The sequence below is a fragment of the Triturus cristatus genome, chromosome 4_1 (genome assembly GCF_964204655.1).
Source record: "Triturus cristatus chromosome 4_1, aTriCri1.1, whole genome shotgun sequence".
NCBI lineage: Eukaryota > Metazoa > Chordata > Amphibia > Caudata > Salamandridae > Triturus > Triturus cristatus.
Genome location: NC_140585.1, coordinates 1,229,844,422 through 1,229,860,245, shown reverse-complemented (window position 1 = coordinate 1,229,860,245; position 15,824 = coordinate 1,229,844,422). Strand labels below are relative to the sequence as shown.

Sequence of the window (15,824 nt, the reverse complement as noted above, 5' to 3'; positions counted from 1 at the left end):
AGTCTGCACAAAACTACCAAAAAGTTTCAGCAGTGAGGTTTGGTCACATCAATAAGGGTGGATTTAAATTGTCTTTCCCATTTCAACTACCTCAAGGAACTTTGTTCTCTGTGAGAGAAATAAAACCTGATCAGACCTCAACAAACTTGGAATGAAATGAGAACTTTACTCAGAGGACTTCCTTTGCTTAGAGTGGTTAAATCTGTTAAGTAGTTTTGGAAAAATTTGTGTTAAAAAAATTTGTCTGGTGGGGTTCAAATGGTTACATTATAGATATTTCGCTGTGAGCCGCAAACAGTTACCAAACCTTGATTCGAGCACTGTTTCCAGATCACATTTAAAAAAATTAATTCATCCTACTGAACAATGGAACTTTTTAGGTCTCACCTAGCGAAAGCAGCACATGCGCTGCTCTCACTATTGCAAGTACCTTTTGGAATCGACTCTGCGGAGGGCTTGCATGCACACAACTGCATGGACAAACATGGCTGCTCTTGCCATTAGTCCATAGCAAACAGCATGCACGTGTCTGTAGGGACTGTGGACAGCCCGACGCCATTTTGCATTTTGGTGTCCTAGCAACGGAAGCGTGGAAGGTGTACTATCAACGAAAATGCTGTTTCCCGTGAAACTTGGTGCGTGCTGCTTTCACTACGCAGCTTGATGTTATTATTTATTCTTATGGTTACCTGTTGTTATTTAAAAATGCCGCTTTCAGTACGCAGCTTGTCATTAATATTTATTAATGGGAAGCTCTTTCGGGTGGGTGTTGCAAGCATGATATAGCCAAGTCCAGCGTGCCTTACACCCCAGTGCTTCCTTCAGGGCGGCCTCAATATGGCGAGCCTGGGCTATGCCCAGGGCGCTGACACACTGGGGCGTGTGGAGCTGTCTGCATGCAGGGCTTACAGCAGACACCTGCCTACCTGGCTCCAGAGAAACGTGCTCTTAAACGTGGTAGACGCCTGCACCTGTCCGTCCGCCGCTCAGCCCTAAAGACTCAGGGAGTAAGGAAGCTGTTGGACCATCTCACCCTCGAAACAAGCAGAGGGCAAGAGAAATATGTTTTAGTGAAAGGTGGGTGAGGTAGTGGAGGGGGTTCGAGTTTCACCCGGAACGCCAGGAGAGCAAAGGCCAGCCCAGGGTGCCTTGATGAGGAAGCGAAAGGGTTTTGGGAAACAGGCACATTTCAGTATTGTGAATCCCTCTGTTCTGACTTAGGGTTGAGATATGCTTTTGTTTTCAATACTAGTTCTTTCTGTGGAGGGACCAGAGGTCTACAATCATCCCGTAAGGGGCAGCACAAGCCTGCAGCGGGGTACAAAGACCACATTGTGTTGCACCGGGCCGCCATTGTTGAGTGGAGTGGTAGCAGATTTTTGTCCCTGTTGAAACCAAAGAAAAAAAACAGACGACTTGGATAAATAAGCTTTCTGGAAAAAATGCTTTAGATCTTATTGTTTCACGCAGCGGGTTACAAAGACCACATTGTGTTGCACCGGGCCGCCATTGTGGAGTGGAGTGGTAGCAGATTTTTGTCCCTGTTGAAACCAAAGAAAACAAGCATTGGCATAGCCATTTAGGTCTCGCCATTGGGGCCTTATAAGTGTTTAGCCATGCAACAGTTGATGTTGTTGCACCAAGGATATTGTGCTGAATAACTAAACACTTATAAGGTTCCAAAGGCGAGACCTATTGGCTATGCCAATGCTTGTTCCTCTTGTTATTCATTTCAGGTTCCACCAGCCTGAGCGATCTGGCTAGCAGCGACTGAAACATTTCTGTTACAGATGCATTACAAGTTGAAAGGCGAGTCCCTGCTTCTGTAAAAAAAGTAAAAGGCCACAAAAGGGGTCAGTGGAACTAGGCCCTCACCCACAGACCTTTGAGGGGTGCAAAAGACCACCTATGAAGTTCTAATTACATTTTTAAAAATGCAGATTTTCACATTGGTTTTGGAGGCTGAGTATATATGTCCACAACCCCAACATGAAAGCACTGCAGACATATACATAGATTTACGAAATCATGTACATTGTTTGGACCACCATACAGAAAAAAAGTTTGCAAACCCCAAACAAATGTCAAATTGCAAACAGGAAGCCTAGCCTCAAAACGTTATCAGCAAAGGCGGGACATCTTATCTGGAGTTCAAAGGCTTCCGCTTCCAGGAACACGTGCTTATGTCTTTCAAGACAACAGCTGTAAATTATATGAAACATACTTTTTAAATTGCATTTAATGTTTAAGCCAATCATGGGGTCAGGATATATTTATTACTGCTTAACTGGGCGAAGTGTCCTCAGAACGAGAAAAGATGATGCTGGAAGGTGGAAGCTCACAAGCTGCAAACTGACAGTTCCACCTTAACACGTCACCATGTTCCAGGCCCGGGAGGTCTGAAAATTGCATTTTATGGATCTGCTCAACACTTGGCAGACACTTTCCATGTTCAGTTTACTCATAATATTTTCAGTTTCATGCAACCCCCCGAAAATGGGGGTGAACACTTAAAGGGTGGTCAAAAAGCTGCATTTCATATTTAACTCCCATAAGATCCTTGCTTTTCACTACATAAAGAAACATTCGGTGGAATTATAGAAAACCAGCATGAAACTAAACCTTTACTCAGGGGAGTGCAGTTGCTTGGCCTGGTGTAAATCTGTTCAGTAGCTTTCAAGAAATTAGCTGTCCAACAATGTGTCTATGGGACTGAAATGGTTAAAAGTTAGAGATATCCGGACTGCGGACACTTCACAACCCCAAGTTTGTAGACATTCTGTGGATTTAAAAAAAATTAAAATACCCTCCGCTTCCCACTGGACAAGAAAGCTTTTAGCTCCTGTTGTCCTATTTAAGTCTGCATTACCAAGGTTTAGTCTGCCAAAACTTTTAAAAAGGGTCCTTGAACCCTGAAAAATGTTTGACAACCATACACAGTGAGGGTCTGCAGTCTATAAGAGGTTAGAAAATTATTAGCAATTAACAAATTATTAGCAAATAGTCTGACCCATTTCTTCCCTCGTAACATTTCCTGATGTTTGTCTTTTTAGCTCTTTTCCCCTCCATGGCTGAATGCTGTGAAATAAATCACATCTCTGATATGTGTCCGCGCACATAGCACCCGTCACATCCTATTGGTTCAGACTCAAACCACAACCTGTATGGCTATCCCAAAAATTGCCATTTTCCTATTGGTTAAGTTCAATGCATCATCTCTTTTTTACAGCTTCATAAATGCAAGAAATTTGACAACTGGACAACCTTTTAAGCAGACCGCAGGATACAAACCCTTAACCCCCAGATTGAGGGCTTATACATTTACCATTTGGCCATAAATTCTTCATTCTAAAAGCTCTTTTTATTTAAAAGGAAAAACCCTAAAAGCATCTCACACTCGACTAGGCTTCCTACCAGGGCTGAAGCTGCTGTCTGTCTCCTCCTGCTACACCAGGCACCGGCTTCCATGAAAGCTCCCATACACTCCATAAGCAGGCCTGTAGTTTGACGTCACATCCGCATTAGTAACAGCGCATCATCGTCCTTTTGTTCCTCGTTGAAAAGCACATATGCAGGTCCCCAAACTTTCACTAGATGGGTCAGCATTCACCCAGTGACCGTGGTGTTTGCTTCTCTGCTGCACCACACTGCATGGCCTCTGCAATACCAGCAAGGTGAGACGGTTCCTCATACCTTTTCAAGCCCTGCAGAGGAAGGAAAGAAGTAGAGGCACTTTATATACTATTTACCAAATAAAACTGCACCAATAAAAAACAGAAGTAAATCATTGAATTAAAAATGGGTCCCTGCTCTGCGGATGCGTCTGTTGAAGGCAGACAAAAAAAAACACAAGAACTTATTTTGTTGGCTGCGTCCTTTTTAGTTAGAGGGTATCATCCTGCGTTGTTTAATTCAAAACAGAAATAGGATTATAGTGGGTTTGTGGGAAGAGATGAACGCCTCATAAAGAAATGACTGGAACGAGGAAGGGGACGAGGAGGTAATCCGGTAATCTTGTAACTGCATCTGTTTCAATAAGGGTGAGGTCACGGGCAGTGTATTTAGTGTGTGAGGCCTTGGGCTCTGCCCTTAATGGGGCAGAGCTGTGGGTCTTTGATAATATCAACAGATTAACTAAATCAGAAAACATTTTTTTAAGAACTATTGCCCACTTGCCACCCAGTACACCTCTACAGCCTTTGACCTTGGATAAGGGCGTTAAACGGATAGAGGGTAAATGTAGATTTCGCCCACTGTTGTTTTGGAGACGCCTTTGGTCAACGCCAGAGTTGACTCATTTCTCTACTTAACTCCAGGATGTAATTTAGTCAGACCATTTGCATTAGATTCATTGGCTTAATCATATTAAGCAGTCTTTTGCTTCCTTAGGACTAAGCGAGCTATGGCAGAGCCCTCGGGAGTGCCCTCAGGAGTGCCCTCGAGAGTGCCCTCGGGAGTGCCCTCAGGAGTGCCCTCGAGAGTGCCCTCGGGAGTGCCCTCGGGAGTGCCCTCGGGAGTGCCCTCGGGAGTGCCCTCAGGAGTGCCCTCGGGAGTGCCCTCGGGAGTGCCCTCAGGAGTGCCCTCGGGAGTGCCCTCGGGAGTGCCCTCGGGAGTGCCCTCAGGAGTGCCCTCGGGAGTGCCCTCAGGAGTGCCCTCAGGAGTGCCCTCGGGAGTGCCCTCAGGAGTGCCCTCAGGAGTGCTCTCGGGAGTGCCCTCGGGAGTGCCCTCGGGAGTGCCCTCAGGAGTGCCCTCGGGAGTGCCCTCAGGAGTGCCCTCAGGAGTGCCCTTATTCCTTCTAAAGAAACTATGAAGAGGCTTTACTGGGGACAGACGCGGTCTGATGAGGCTCAAAAGCTGCTAGCTGTACCTTAATTAGTGAATTTCTTGATTTTAAACCATCATGGGCTTACAAGCAGTTTTGGGACATTATCACAGTACCGTCAGATACAACATTTTATTTTCAATTCACAGTGGGCACCCTGCCGCTGAAACAGATCACTTGCAATTGGGTAGTCGCAGAATCTTCAACTTGCCCTGCGTGTAACTCCTTTAAGGAATCTATAGCCCATGTTTTTTTGTGTGTCCCACGTATGCACATGCTCATTGGCTCTTGCCCATATGTGAAGAGCTAGAGACTAGAAGCCACAGCACTGCCCTTCGTATTCTTAAAACTGACTCTCGGCTATTATGTGCGTGTGCTGTCGCTAAATTCATGGGTGCCGTGTGGCTGGTGCATAGGAGGGCTCGTTTTCCACACATACGATTGCTCCTTACCGCATTTCTTTTTTTTTTTTTTTGCACTATCTCCCCCCCTTTGAGTGTTGTCTTTCTGGTATTTTTAAAAGGTTTTTATATGAATTGTGTTTTTAACTTTTTATATCACTTAATGTGTTTTGTGTATTTATATTTGGTTTATTCTGTGTTTTTCACATACTTTTATGGCTTTTCTTAGCCGAAATAAAGTTGTTTTGAACTAGTGTGTGAGTTTTGGTTTGCATCCCAGGACCTGCTGCATACCAACCATGTGGTTTACATGGCAAGTCAAGCCCTGTGGTCAACTCAGGTTGCACACAGCTGTGAAGGCCATACCCAGCAGTGTTGGCTGCCTCGGAGGGTGGGGCAAAGGGTCTGGTCATAGGTTGTACACTGCAGCCAACCCATGCTGCACATGGCTAATGGTCATGTGCTGCAAGCCGGGATTGTCTGCCCACAGGAGCTTGTTACAAGGCCTGCAGCCAGCCCTACTGACACAGCCAAAGTCCAAGTGCAATGAGGATAAACAGAAGGTGAGGTACCCGCAGAATACGACTGCAAAATTCAGAAATGCAGTGAAAAACTCACAAAGGTTGATGTGAATTTACAGTTAGCTTTGCTAGTATGTTTAAAACCTTTGAAATTCACTGAAAAATCAGTTAAGGTGCACTTGGAGTGTCATCAATGACATCATTTAACATGCCATGAGTGATGTAATATGCGAATCATAAGCAGTGTACGATGGGGGAGGGAAGACTGGGGGGGAACAAGTAATGGTCAGTTTACAGTGTTTTTTAGGTTTCGCTTTGTAACCATAACTACCCTTTAACTGTGCTTTTTAAATGATATATCTATTTATATAGGGCTTTCTAGCCCTGATAAATATATGGTATTTGCTGCTGCAAAACTTTCATTCTGGAGGATGCATTGTGTGTACCTGGTGGGGCCATTAGCAGGGTGGTCAGTGGTCATGCTGAGTGGGTCTTTGTAAAAGACATTTTCTTCTCCGATATTTACTTGTAATCATTGTTGAGGAGATCCAAAGGTTCATTGGTTCAATGGAAGCAGCACTTTGCGATTGGACAGACTGGTGTAGGTAGATATAGCGGTCTGCAAGGCCTTGCCTTTTGATTTACTAGAGACTTAGGCCATCCTGCATCAGTGCATTTTTTCATAGACACAAAATGGGTAAAACCCTTTGATACACCAGTCCATTACTTGTGGATCAGGTGCTAAAACATGGGTGGGTGCAGAATATGTCAAGTTGTGTGCAGTTGAGTAAGTGAACTTAGTTATGTTGTACTGCGTCAGAAATGTGTGATTTTCTAGAATTTGTCCATCATTAAGTCTCGGCTGTCGACAGCACATGTGCTGAAGATGCCAGGGGTATTGCTTCCTATAATGGGCTTGGAGCCTACTTGTTGCTTACAATTTGTTGACTTACTTGCCACTCTTCTCTGCTGCCTCCTAATTAGTCAGCGCATGTCGGCACAACTCCCACTTCTTTCGTGTGGAGCAGGGACCAACTACTGATTGATTTACCTTGATTAGTGTCCTTCCTCTTTCCATCCACTGCTCATGCTGTGAATATGGTACTATTTTCTTTATTTGCTTCTTACCCTCCCAACACCTCCACCCGCTATCTGTGTTGCTTCTTCCCCTCTCACCCTGCTCCTTGTTGCTTCTTTCTCACCTAACCCCCTGCCTTGTGTTGCTTCTTCACCTCCCAGCCCGTGTTCCGTGTTGCTTTTTCCCCTTACCCCATGCTCCTGTAGCTTCTTCCCCTCCCATCTCCGTGTTGCTCGATTCCCCTACCCCCAATGTCCATACTGCTTCATCCCTCCCACCCTCACATTGTCCGACTTCCCCCCTACCATAACAAAAAAGTGCTTAATGCGGCTAGCACTGGTCGCGCCATAGCGCTGCTTTTTGCCGTCCCGTTCCTTTCCTTGCCCATACCCTCCCTACTACCCTCCTTTCTGTTGTCTGTCTTGCCAACACAGACCCGGCAGAAGATTAAAAATGTAGTATGACGCAGCCAGCATGCTGAACAACCATGCTACTGTTCAACATGGCTAAAAGACATCAGCAACGCTAGTAGCTCTTGCATAGGTGAGACATTTTGGCTTTGCCAATGCTTATTTCTGGAAGCTAGTGCTTTCATAGGCTGTATGGGCGAATGAAAGCTTGCATAAGTTGTTGATTAAGGGTTTTTGTTTATGTTCCTGTGTTATGACTGCTGGTGTATAGTCAGCGTTACCAGTGTGACGTGAGGTAGGTTGAGAGTTTGTGCAGGGGGGGCCTCTTCCCATTCTTACATTGCTAAAGGCAGCATGGGCTTTGGAGCTGCTTTGGTAATACTGTGTCATCTTCAAAAGAGGGATGGGAGAGTTTCTTGATTTTCTAAGGTAGTGCGGAGTTGTAGGTATGCAAAGAGAATAATGGGATGAGGTCTGGGAATGAGAAAGCCGTTGTGGTGTACATGCTTGCCCTGAGTAGGGGTGGGCGGAATTTTGAATTCCGCCGGTGGAATTGGAGGAATTTGGTAATTCCACGTTACTCTTGTAATGCGAAATTACTAATAGATTTCGCCAGTGGAATTAATCTGCAGTGTTTGTTTTTTAAACAGGGCTGGAAGAGGGAGCATGTTGCATCCTTGTGTTTAGAAACTACTAAAGATTACGTTTTTATTTGAAGTGATTTTTAAACATAGAGGAACAGCTCCCCCTTCTGGTCCTGTTTAAAAACCACTGACTGCACTGATGTGCATACTCCTCAGCACCCTTACATACTCAGAGTATATAGGGCTTATGTCCTTTGAGTATCTAAGGGCACTGTGGGGTATGCACAGCAGTGCATACTCTCCGCGCCCTTCCTTACTCTTCAGTAATCACTGCAGAGTATGGAAGGGTGGCGAGGGTATGCACTTCCGTGCATACCCCTTGGGGCTCTTACACACTCTACATACTCTGCAGTGATTACTACAGAACATATAAGGGCACCGAGGGGTATGCACAGCAGTGCCAAATAACAAATGCATACAGTGCATAACGCTTGGCGCCCTCAGCTACTCTGCAGTAATCACTACAGAGTATGTAAGGGCACCGAGGGCTATGCACTGCAGTTCATTTAGTATTTGGCAGCGCTATTTCTTAGTATAAAATGCATCCTCACATCCATTTTTGGATGCAAGGGTGCATTTTGTACTAAGAAAATAGTGTCAAATGCCCAGTCCGCCCCCTTGTGGAATTCCACAGAATCCCACGGAGTTTTAATGTAATTCAGCAGAATCAAATTCCACCAATTCCGTCCACCTTTCGTCCTAAGCGGAGTGAGGATCATGGGTCACTTGGTTGAATGCTGTATTAAGGCAATGATGAGACTTGTAATTAAGGATGGAACTGTAAAGGTGCATGGCCAAGATGGTGGCAGAAGCAGTCGCTTAAACACGAGCTCCGTCCTGGCACCCAGGGCTTTAAGTGGGCCGGGTCTCACCGGGTCTGAGCACCGGCAGTTTTTTTAAGGGGGCCTCGAAACGGATCTCTGTCGGGCTCTGTTTTGTGCCCTGGCACATGCGGTCCGTTTTTTTCAGGACTGCAGTGACAGCAGTCTGCTGTCACTGCCGTCCGAAAAAAAGTGCCAGGGCACAAAACAGAGCACTATAGAGATCCGTTTCGAGACAGCAGGCACGTCGATGTACCCAGCTCACACGCGGAGAAGTTACGGCATGAGGTCATGCCAGGTGAGCGTTGTAGGAGGAAGGGAAGTCCTTTAAAGAGACATTTTGTCTCTGGATTTCCCTTCTCTTTATGAAACGCAAATGCAGCAACATTGCTGTGGTGTCACCAGGGCTTTAAGTGGAACCTTTTTCAATATTCTATACAAGCCATAGTTGCTGCGTATTTATCTCATGCAACTAACAACCATTGACAAAGCCAATAGTCCTGACTTGTGGGTAGGATGTTACTTGATGTATCATATCTGGATGCAATGACAGAAACAGCAAAATATAAGTCGGGTAGCACACTATGCTAAGCACAGATTTTTCGCTTACGTGTTTTTTAAGCCACGCCCTTAATTGAATTGGCCACGCCCCTTTGAGAGCCCCTCCCCCCCTAGTTTTTTCATCCCACTTAAAGCCCTGCTGGCACCTACTATATATCCTGCAGATATCTGGGCTGAGGATCCTCCACCCTAATAAAAACCAAATGACTGAAGGCGAGTATACCTGCCCCCTGTGGCACCCAAGGATTTGGGAGACTGCGGTACAGCGCTGCAGCCTGAGGCTATGGCGATAAAAAGAGGCTCTATCGCAGGTGTGGCGGGGTCGGCCGGACCCCGAACCCGGCGTAATGGTGCCTGCTTCGGCATCAGAGCGATGTGTGGGGCTGACGGCTGAGATGACGCCGTGGAGGTGACGGCAGAGACGCCGTGGAGGTGACGGCAGAGATAAAAGTCCGATTGGCCGCACTCTGCTCGTCCTACCAGCGTGTTACCCCAAAGCATTGTGGTCCATGAAGTAGCGTCAGCGAGTACGCCTATGCCAAAGTTTAAAGTGAAAATGAGTGTCGCGTTAGCCATCCCTGGACACGTGTTTCGAGGTAGTTGCCTCTTGTCAGCAGGGAGTAGGTATGTGTGTGGGGTTGCTGCATAGGCTGCCATAAAAAGTATTCTCAGGTAAAGTACCACTCAAGGCGCGCAGGTGCGTAGCCATGGGCTCGTCAGCCCCACCGGCTCAAGGGAGCCTGAATATAAACAAAAGTCCGATTGGCCGCACTCTGCTCGTCCTACCAGCGTGTTACCCCAAAGCATTGTGGTCCATGAAGTAGCGTCAGCGAGTACGCCTATGCCAAAGTTTAAAGTGAAAATGAGTGTCGCGTTAGCCATCCCTGGACACATGTTTCGAGGTAGTTGCCTCTCGTCAGAAGGGAGTAGGTATGTGTGTGGGGTTGCTGCATAGGCTGCCATAAAAAGTATTCTCAGGTAAAGTACCACTCAAGGCGCGCAGGTGCGTAGCCATGGGCTCGTCAGCCCCACCGGCTCAAGGGAGCCTGAATATAAACAAAAGTCCGATTGGCCGCACTCTGCTCGTCCTACCAGCGTGTTACACCAAAGCATTGTGGTCCATGAAGTAGCGTCAGCGAGTACGCCTATGCCAAAGTTTAAAGTGAAAATGAGTGTCGCGTTAGCCATCCCTGGACACGTGTTTCGAGGTAGTTGCCTCTCGTCAGCAGGGAGTAGGTATGTGTGTGGGGTTGCTGCATAGGCTGCCATAAAAAGTATTCTCAGGTAAAGTACCACTCAAGGCGCGCAGGTGCGTAGCCATGCGCTCGTCAGCCCCACCGGCTCAAGGGAGCCTGAATATAAACAAAAGTCCGATTGGCCGCACTCTGCTCGTCCTACCAGCGTGTTACCCCAAAGCATTGTGGTCCATGAAGTAGCGTCAGCGAGTACGCCTATGCCAAAGTTTAAAGTGAAAATGAGTGTCGCGTTAGCCATCCCTAGACACGTGTTTCGAGGTAGTTGCCTCTCGTCAGCAGGGAGTAGGTATGTGTGTGGGGTTGCTGCATAGGCTGCCATAAAAAGTATTCTCAGGTAAAGTACCACTCAAGGCGCACAGGTGCGTAGCCATGGGCTTGTCAGCCCCACCGGCTCAAGGGAGCCTGAATATAAACAAAAGTCCGATTGGCCGCACTCTGCTCGTCCTACCAGCGTGTTACCCCAAAGCAGTGTGGTCCATGAAGTAGCGTTAGCGAGTACGGCTATGCCAAAGTTTAAAGTGAAAATGAGTGTCGCGTTAGCCATCCCTGGACACGTGTTTCGAGGTAGTTGCCTCTCGTCAGCAGGGAGTAGGTATGTGTGTGGGGTTGCTGCATAGGCTGCCATAAAAAGTATTCTCAGGTAAAGTACCACTCAAGGCGCGCAGGTGCGTAGCCATGGGCTCGTCAGCCCCACCGGCTCAAGGGAGCCTGAATATAAACAAAAGTCCGATTGGCCGCACTCTGCTCGTCCTACCAGCGTGTTACCCCAAAGCATTGTGGTCCATGAAGTAGCGTCAGCGAGTGGCTAACACGACACTTATTTTCATTTTAATGTTTTGGCATAGGCGTACCCGCCGACGCTACTTCATGGACCACAATTCTTTGGGGTAACACGCTGGTAGGACTAGCAGAGTGCGGCCAATCGGATTTTTGTTTACATTCAGGCTCCCTTGAGCCGGTGGGGCTGACGAGCCCATGGCTACGCACCTGCGCGCCTTGAGTGGTACTTTACCTGAGAATATTTTTTGGCAGCCTACGCAGCAACCCTACACACATACCTACTCCCTGCTGACGAGAGGCAACTACCTCGAAACACGTGTCCAGGGATGGCTAACGCGACACTTATTTTCATTTTAATGTTTTGGCATAGGCGTACCCGCCGACGCTACTTCATGGACCACAATTCTTTGGGGTAACACGCTGGTAGGACTAGCAGAGTGCGGCCAATCGGATTTTTGTTTACATTCAGGCTCCCTTGAGCCGGTGGGGCTGACGAGCCCATGGCTACGTACCTGCGCGCCTTGAGTGGTACTTTACCTGAGAATATTTTTTGGCAGCCTACGCAGCAACCCTACACACATACCTACTCCCTGCTGACGAGAGGCAACTACCTCGAAACACGTGTCCAGGGATGGCTAACGCGACACTTATTTTCATTTTAATGTTTTGGCATAGGCGTACCCGCCGACGCTACTTCATGGACTACAATTCTTTGGGGTAACACGCTGGTAGGACTAGCAGAGTGCGGCCAATCGGATTTTTGCTTACATTCAGGCTCCCTTGAGCCGGTGGGGCTGACGAGCCCATGGCTACGCACCTGCGCGCCTTGAGTGGTACTTTACCTGAGAATATTTTTTGGCAGCCTACGCAGCAACCCTACACACATACCTACTCCCTGCTGACGAGAGGCAACTACCTCGAAACACATGTCCAGGGATGGCTAACACGACACTTATTTTCATTTTAATGTTTTGGCATAGGCGTACCCGCCGACGCTACTTCATGGACCACAATTCTTTGGGGTAACACGCTGGTAGGACTAGCAGAGTGCGGCCAATCGGATTTTTGTTTACATTCAGGCTCCCTTGAGCCGGTGGGGCTGACGAGCCCATGGCTACGCACCTGCGCGCCTTGAGTGGTACTTTACCTGAGAATATTTTTTGGCAGCCTACGCAGCAACCCTACACACATACCTACTCCCTGCTGACGAGAGGCAACTACCTCGAAACACGCGTCCAGGGATGGCTAACGCGACACTTATTTTCATTTTAATGTTTTGGCATAGGCGTACCCGCCGACGCTACTTCATGGACCACAATTCTTTGGGGTAACACGCTGGTAGGACTAGCAGAGTGCGGCCAATCGGATTTTTGGTGACGGCAGAGATGACGCCCTGGAGGTCACGACAGAGATAGCCACCCGGCCCATCCGCAAACCAGCAGCACTGGGAGGCCCCACTGTCTGCTGCGGCTGACTGGCATGGGCAGGAGAGAACGGTGGATTACACGAAGCCCTGTTGGGGGATCCGTGGGGGCCAAATTCAAGTGGTGTTTTGGCAGGTGATTGCCTGACCCATTAAGGAAATTGGTGAGTGCTCCAACCGCGAGGGGGAGCCACTGCGGCTAGGGCCGAGCGGCGTACGCGGGCCCTTCTAGCCAGTGGGCTTCAGGTGAGTCCTACATGACTACAGAGACTGGGCGAGACCGGCACACGGGGCTTGGGTGCCCCTGGAGGTGCGAGGGGGGCACCAGGAGCGCTCCACAGGTGTCATTACCTTCTGGTGCTCTTTCCCTAGCGTGGGGGCCCAGAGAGACAGGCCCATGAGGAGGACGGGCCTGATGATCCCCCGGAGGCTGGAGACAGAGCCCCTGAAGGTCCGGTCTGGGGCTTTAGGCAGAACAGGCGAAGGGCCTGCCGGAAGACGGAGCCCACGCTGCAACCCTAACGAGGGTCTCAGCTTAGCCCTGAGCTCACCCCTCTCACCATCATTTATCGCAATGCAGGGCAGCGGGGAACCCGGCGGGGCCTGGCAGGTCCATCAGAGGCGCCGGAGACGGGTCGAGGACACCTGAGACCCCGATGGGATTTTTTGGCTCTGGCCAGTCACTGGGAGAAGGATGGGGATTCCTACACATAGCAGTGCACTGTCAGCCTGACTGGCCTGGGGTCTGCGCGGCTTCCTGTGCTGGCCGTGGCTGCCCATAGACGAACGCTCAATGGCACGATCCGGAGGCGTGACCACGAACATTGAACAATACTGGACTGGCCGGGGAGGGCTTGGGGGTGCCTGCTGGGGATACCTTAGCTCCACTCGTGGGAGGCTCTAGCACTGCCATCCTTGAGAGACATGGTCAAGAGACTGTTAGCTGTGTTTTGGGGTGAAGGTGCACCTGCGGCCATTCCATGTTCCTCGGACCACCTACCACTTATGGGCTGCCAGCCTATCGCCAGACAGAGGGTAGCAACCCTGGGAGAATCTGCAATGAGGCGGTGCACCAGCGAGACCGGTGCATAGGGCACTGTGAGGAACCTGCAAACTGCGGGTACGCCGACAGGACCAAGAGGAGACCCTCAAACATTTGGCACGCAATGATGGTGCAGCAGAAAGGCACTAAAGCGGGTGACTCCCTTGAGTGAAGTACACCCTACCCAGGCAGGGTGTCCCTCAGTGCGGCACATGTGGTGCAGGACACCAATGCAAAATTCATTGAACTACTCCCCGTGGTGCAAAACCTGAAGACCTCATTGGGACCTAAACTAGACACGTTGATTATTAATATGGGGCACATGTGGGATGAACACAACACGCTTACGGCAAAGGTATCCACAAAGGAGACTCCTATTTCAGAACTGCAGCCTGCGGAGTCTACAAAGCAGATGCAGATGATGGCCTTCTATCTAGAAGTAGAGCTACTGCGTTGGATGGCGGACAATGCGGTGGATAGATCCTGCCACCACATCAGAGTAGTGGGATTGCCCGAATAGTTGGTACGAGGGGGGGACCTCAACCTTTTCTCTGCTTCACCCCCCCCCCCCCACCCCCGCCAGGGGCACCTCCGCACCCAGTAGTGGCAGACTCTTTAATTATTGTGACACAGACAGCATTGTACAGATTGCACGCGCCAAAGGCCCATTGCAGGTGGAGAACCAGGCTGTCATGATCTTCCCAGATTACATGACGGATGTGAAGAAACCGAGAGCTTCATATTACACAGCAGAGCAGAAACCTTGATGTTCCTGGCTAACCTCAAGGTCCTGCATTACTCTATGATACCTTCGGGTCTAGTTAGCGATATATAAAACCTATAAATAAATAAGGTCCTGGAGGGCGACAGGGCAGCTGCCTGGAGGTCAGAGGGAGCACCCAACCACAATCTCTTGAGACCGGCGGGGGGTGGTGCAGAACAGGCTCAGGACGGTCTGAAGATCATGGGCCAACTAAGGAACAGGCAGCACAGGAGCATGCACAGGTGGTGGCAGAACTGGAAAGGACTGGCTCCCCTGACTCAGATGCTGATGGCCCAAATGGGGTTGGGACGCCCTTGATGTGCAGTTCCATCTCGAATGAGATAGCTTAGGTCCTTCTGGATGTCCCCAGGTCACACTGATGACAGCTGACCTCCTGTGAAGCCTTCAGACTCTGTAGTATCCTTTTTACTGACACCTCGGGGCATGTAGTGCTGTTAGCTCTGTTGCTATACCTGGCACCACTGGGGGTTTGATCTGGTGGGGTGGAGGGATCCACATACTAGCCACTGAACTTTCTTTTCTGTTTGCTATTTTCGTAGGATTGGTGGGCGACCACTGCATGGTTGTGTAGCAGCCTGGGGATGGGAGTTCAGGGGAACCGTTTTATTTTCTAGCTTATGTGTGTAGTTGGCAGAGATGGCCCACCCCCCCTGCACCTAGGAATACACTGGGAGCGCAAACACAAGGATGCAACATGACCTCACTGAGCTTTAATCTGCTCACGTGGAAGATGAGAGGCATGGATTCATTTCTCAAGCGCCATAGGGTATATGCCTACCTACGGAGGCGAAGAATAAATGTTGCATGTCTACAAGAGACACACCTCACAGCAGCGGAACTTTTTAAACTATGTAGACGCTGGAGGGACAGTGCTTTCGGCATGACATTCTCAGGCTATACCAGGGGAGTGTTGGTATGGGTGGCACCGGGAGTTCTCTTCACAGTATCCCGCACCATGATGGATCCTGTGGCCGGTTTGCAGTCATGGGGGATGCCAGATGGACTGCCATTGACGCTAGTGGCAGTCTATGCTCTTAATATAGGACAGGCGGCTTTTTATGCAACCATGACACCCACCCTATTGGCAGATCTGGCAGACCCCCAAAATGCGGTGCAGTGACTTTAATGGGGTAATGGACTTGGGCAAACAGCCATGGTCTCTCAATAGTTGTATACATGAGCACCTAACATGCAGACAGGGGACCTCTGGAGGTTATTCCACCACTCTGACAGGGAATACTCTCATGACTCACCGGTACACGTGCTCCATTCCAGGTTGGA

General features: G+C 49.0%; 1 long non-coding RNA gene across 1 annotated transcript in view; it reads right to left on the bottom strand.

Annotated features, from left to right (window-relative positions):
* The window catches only part of LOC146856464 (uncharacterized), a 477,069-nt gene that overhangs the window by 224,404 nt on the left and 236,841 nt on the right, over window positions 1-15,824 (bottom strand). Inside the window, exon 3 of the long non-coding RNA XR_014981489.1 lies at window positions 3,415-3,704. This is a non-coding gene — a long non-coding RNA (uncharacterized LOC146856464). The remainder of the gene's footprint in view (window positions 1-3,414; window positions 3,705-15,824) is intronic.